Below are 6,000 nucleotides of genomic sequence, written 5' to 3' on the forward strand. Positions count from 1 at the left end.
ATACGTCTGTACGCGAGATTTCCACACTCCTAAACATCCCTAGGTCCACTGTTTCCGATGTGATAGTGAACTGGAAACGTGAAGGGACACGTACGGCACAAAAGTGTAAAGACCGAACTCGTCTGTTGACTGATGAGAGACCGCTGACAGTTGAAGAGGGTCGTAATATGTAATAGGCAGACATCTATTCAGGCTATCACACAGGAATTCCAAACTGCATCAGGATCCATTGCAAGTACTATGACAGTTAGGAGGGAGTTGAGGAAACTTGGATTACATGGTCGACAGGCTGCTCATAAACCACACATCACGCCGGTAGATGCCAAAGGAAGCTCGCTTGGTATGAAGAACGCAAACATTGGACGACTAAACAGTTTAAAAACGTTGTGTGAAGTGATGAATAACGGCACACAATGTGGTGATTCGATGGCAGGGTGTGAGTGTGGCGAATGCCCGGTGAACGTCATCTGCCCGCATGTGTAGTGACAACACCAAAATTCGGAGGGTGCTTGCACCCCTTCTTGTTTTGCGTGGCACAATCGCAGTACAGGCCTACACTGATATTTTACGCACCTTCTTGGTTCCCACTGTTCAAGACCAATTCGGAGATGGCGATTGCATCTTTCAACACGATCGAGCACCTGTTCATAATGCACGGCCTGTGGCGGTGTGGTTACACGACAATAACATCCCTGTAATGGACTCGCCTGCACAGAGTCCTGACGTGAATACCATAGTACACCTTTGGATTCTTTCGGGCCGACTTCGTGTCAAGCCTGACCGACCGAAATCGACAACTCTCCTTAGTGTAACACTCCATGAAGAATGGCCTGCCATTCCCCAAGTAACCTTCCAGCAGCTTACTGAACGTATGCCTACGAGAGTGGAAGCTGTCATCAAGGGTAAGGGTGGTTCAAATGGTTCAAATGCCTCTGAGCATTATGGGACTTAACATCTGAAGTCATCAGTCCCCTGCCGAAGGCAGGATTCAAACCTGCAACCGTTGCGTTCTCGCGGTTCCAGATTGAAGCTGGGTGGGCCAACACCATATTGATTGAGTTCCAGCGTTACCGATGGAGGAAGCCACGAACTTGTAAGTCATTTGCAACCAAGTGTCCGGATACGTTTGATCACGTAGTGGACATGTCTACCGAAAACAGTAGCAGACGTTTGCCACTCGCACGAACTAATATATTCTTATGTTTTTACGTTGAGCAGTACCTCCAACTACATACGGCAAGAGCAAGCAATTAGTCCTTATTTTCCTCTGGGCATGTTAGGTTCTAAAGTGTGGACAAGTTGATGCAAAAAAATTGGTTTATAATGACAGGTGTAGACCACTTAATGATGCATTATGGCCGTGCAGATAACATTACGTCGTAATGTTTGTGATATGTTTTGGGGGAGACCGTTCGACGCAGAGAAATAACTACCAAAATTCTACATATGAAGGTACCACCTATAAAAACATCTGCACTTATACCGTAGAGACGAAGGCGTGCATCGCAACTATAGTATTTCGTGTGAACGTGTGGAATCTGTAATCGCAGTGCATTCGAAAGCCCGCGGCAAACGTTACCGAAATCAACCAACAGACTGCGATCGCATGCTGGGATGAGTCGCTACCACCGCCTAAGACATTCAGTGTGCTTCAAGATGCATCTTCAGCCACTCAGTTTACTCGTTCGATATCAGCCCATCCAATTTCGACCTCATTCCACAACTGAGGGAAGCGTTGCTTGGTAGGCGCTTTGCAAATAGGGCCGATTTCTTCTTGGCACTTCAGTGACAGGTGGTACACATTGATGGCAACACCAACGGCATTAGTGCCTTCTCCATCGTTGGCAACGCTGTGTCTATTGGTTCAAATGGCTCTGAGAACTATGGGACTTAACATCTGAGGTCATCAGTTCCCTACACTTTAGAACTACTTAAACCTAACTAACCTAAGGGCATCACACACATCCATACCCGAGGCAGGATTCGAACCCACGACCGCAGTAGTAGCGCGGCTCCGAACTGAAGCTCCTAGAACCGCTCGGTCACAGCGGCCGGTTCGCGACATTATCGTGGAGCCACTTTTTACCAATAAAGTTGAAGAGAATGTAGGAGAAGATTAGTGCTAATGTAGAAACGGAGGTTTGATCAGAGAAGCAGTTTGGTGTCCGAGGATGATGGGAGATAGATTTTTGGAAGTGAATGGAGAAATTAATGTTTGGTTCATCGATTTCGATAAAGGATTTGACAGAATTGTGTATACTTTCGAAGATTCCAGAAGTTACTAATATGCTGTGGGAGTATAGAAGGTTGATAAAGCAGTTCTATATGGGGCAGAAAATGGTGGTTCGAGTAGAAGAAGATGAAACTGATGAATTGTTGCTCTATGTCACCAGTACTTTCCAATATACATGTTGAATAGCTAATGAAGAAGGCCGTGAAAAAAATAAGAAAAAGCAGTAGGACTTGTAATGGGAGCAGAAGGAATATAAATATAAAGTAAGGTGATGATATGACTCTGCTAGCTGAAACCGAGGGAGAGCTCCAGGTAATAATGGAGAATACTGTAAGTGTGCGTCAAGAACACTGGTAAGACCAAACCGATGGGATTCCTAAAAAAAACACGACGCTCTTTAAGTACCACTGAATGGAACGATACTGAAACAGGTTCTATCATTACATTATTCTGGAACTTGATATCTTTCAGAGGAGACTCATGGGAAAGATAGCTTACGAGAGGCCACAGCGGCCGGCCGCTGTGTCTATTCACTGGGAGACTATTTTGATGCACAGTAACTGATATGATTAATTTTGTTCGATTTGTGCTTGTGCACAATAAATTTACACAGAGTTCTAACGGATGTGTTTCATTTCAACCTCGTGCAGTGGAACCCTGTTTTATCTTGGTATAATGTTGGCATAATGGTGGAATTCTCATGTCGCATTATCATGAGATGTACCATAGTTTCCACAACTTGTGGAATGACACTCATATATTCTGGCGGACCAACTTTCCTCAGGGGGAGGATTACGCAGCTGTGTGACACCCTTCCCAACGGAATCAATCAGTGCACGAGCGAAGCTGTAGCGAAACAGCGCCACAAAAGATTTGTTGCAGTTTGCTGCTGATGATGACGACGACGAGGCAGAAACGTCCCAAGCGCCGGGGTGATTTGACTCGCCCTGCAGGGTTGGCCGGCCGGTTTGCTGCTCGGCACGTCACACAATGCGTGCTCTGCCCCTGCGGCTGGCTGGGTGTCGCCATTAACCTGGCTGGGGTCACGGTGTTTACCTGCCGATTGACGCTGGGGCTACGCAGGGCAGGGTGGCCGACTGCTGAGATTGCTTTTCAGCCCGGTTGCTCCACAATGGCTGGACCGCCACCCCCCAGATAGGGGTTAGAGCCTCCCCCTGCGCCTACCCGCCAGGCGGCACGCTCTCTAAGCCCCGGGTTAGGGGTTAGGGTCGCAGCCATCTGCCGTCCTGGTCGGCTCTCTCTGCCACCAAAACAACAAAGCACCACCACGGCTTCTGGACTGAGCTCTGCATAGCTTGTTGCATCTACATCTACATTCTGGGAGCTGCAGTATGGTGTGTGGTGGTTGTCTCGAAGCTGACTCCAACTTCATGTTCGTTTTGGAAGATACACACAGGAGAACACTTGCTCTTCTACGAACTTGCATTCTTGGAAATATGGCAGTAAAGCACATTGCGATCCATAACTCCTCTCACGTAGCGCGTCTGCCACTGTAGTTGGCTGAGCGTCTCCGTGACGTTTCCGCTCTTAATACACCAAACTGTGACGAAATGTGCTGCTCTTCTTTGGAACTTCTCTGTTTTCTCTACCAATCGTATATGCTGTAGATCCCAGACTGCCGAGCACTACTCAAGTACTGGTGGAACGATGGTTTTATGAGCTACTTAATTCGTTGCTGGGCCGGCCGCGTTGACGGAGCGGTTCTCGACACCACAGTCTGGAACCGCGAGACCGCTACGGTCGTAGGTTCGAATTCTGCCTCGGGCACTGATGTGTATGATGTGCTTAGTTTACTTAGGTTTAAGTAGTTCTTAGTTCTCGGGGACTGATGACCTCAGAAGTTAAGTCCCATAGTGCTCAGAGCCATTTGAAGCATTTTTTGTTGTTGGTAAACAAGACCGTCAGAGATTCTTCTCCTCATTCTCGGTCTGACATCTGACCTTCCTGCGATTACTTTTACGTGGTCCTTTCACTTTAAATCGCGTTATACAGATGGGTGTGGCTGCTTTCAGTACTTCCCTGCCACCGTTTTATCTCTTCTAGGTAGGTGGCAGAGCAATTCTTCTACGCGCAAAACTGTATGATTGGACTCAGTTTCGTACTCAAGTGCTTAACAACGGGTGCAAAATATATTTCTGCTGTAGACTGCTGTAACGCGATATTGAGGGAGATGAGCTTTGCTTACTCGGAAATGTAGGAACCCGCGAGACAATACTTACCCAACGATTTGTCGTACAAGACTGACGGAAGAAAGGCAAACCTACATTCATCGTATTTGGAGATTTAGCTCAGTTTCTCAAGAATATTGGCTGAAATATACGCTTTGAAATTTTGAAGGCACCGGGATTGGTTGGTTTGTTGGAGAGAACCAAATTGCGATGTTACAGGCCCCGTCGGATTAGCGAAGGATTGGGAAGGAAGTCGGCCGTGCCCTTTCAAAGGAACCATTCCGGCATTTGCCTGAAGCTATTCAGGGAAATCAAGGAAAAGCTAAATCAGGATGGCGGGTTTGAACCGTCGTTCTTCCGAATGCGAGTCCAGAAGATACCAGGGGTAAAATACAGGGAGAAAAAGGTTATATACAACTTGTACAGAAACCAAAACTGTAGTAATAAAAGGCCGAGGACATGAATGGTACTCAATGGGTAAGAACAGAATGACAGTATTCAAGTTATGCTTACACTGAGTTAGGACTGAAGTTAACCAAGGAGCTACTTAGAAAAAGAGTGAAATATTTATGATAAACTTTGAGGATTGGAGTTCAGATTGTAGCTCTGTCAGAAATGGCAAAGGCCTCGGAATGGCTATTCTCGAAAGGATGTTATGAGATGAACATCAACAAAACTAAAACAAGTACAACGGAGTATAGTAAAATTAAGTCAAGTTTTGCTGAGTGGGAAATGAGATACTGAACGTACTTAAGGAATTTGCCTTTTGGACAGCTAAACAAGTGGCGATGGTCGAAGTACAGAAGATGTAATATATACATTCCGAATAGCGACAAAAGCCTTTCTGAAAAAGCGGAGCATTTTAAAATTCAATAAAAAATTTAAACGTTACGAAATCTTTTCTGCAAGTATTTATCTGCCGTGTAGCCTTATATGGAAGTAGTATGGGGACAATAAAAAGTTCAGACAAGAAGACAACAGTAGCTGTTGAAAAATTGTGCTACAGAAGAATAGTGAGGATTAAATTTGTGGATTGAATAACAAATGACGAAATATTTAATCGATTTGACGAGAAAAGACTGTTACTGCACAGCCCCACCAAACGAAGACATTGTGCCCATACTGTCGTATCAAGGAATAGGTAATTTGCCAATGGCAGGAGGTATGAGGGGTAAAGACTGTAGAAGCAAGACAAAGGCTAAACAAGAATAGGGAGGATAATGATGTTAAACTGGATGTAGTTATGTAGACATGAAGCACAGTAGAAACTACCGTTGAGAGTTGTACCAAACAGATGTTCGGAATGAAGACCACGATAAACAGTTCTACCCTCGAATAGTCACTGGGGGAAAAAAGCGCAGCTCGTTCCAGGTGATCTCTGATGTCTCGTGTTTTATCGCGATGGTTAGTCGCCTTCAGGTATGTGGGATATGGAGAAAGTATCGTATCCAGAGGAGAATCTCCTGATTCAAATTTCATGAAAAAGTTTCTACACATTAAAAAACGTCGTTGTTTTAATGTTTGCCATCCCAGCTTGCCCGTCATATCCGTCACACTCTACCCTCTGTTTCGAGGTTA

The sequence above is a fragment of the Schistocerca gregaria genome, chromosome 10 (assembly GCF_023897955.1).
Source record: "Schistocerca gregaria isolate iqSchGreg1 chromosome 10, iqSchGreg1.2, whole genome shotgun sequence".
Lineage (NCBI taxonomy): Eukaryota > Metazoa > Arthropoda > Insecta > Orthoptera > Acrididae > Schistocerca > Schistocerca gregaria.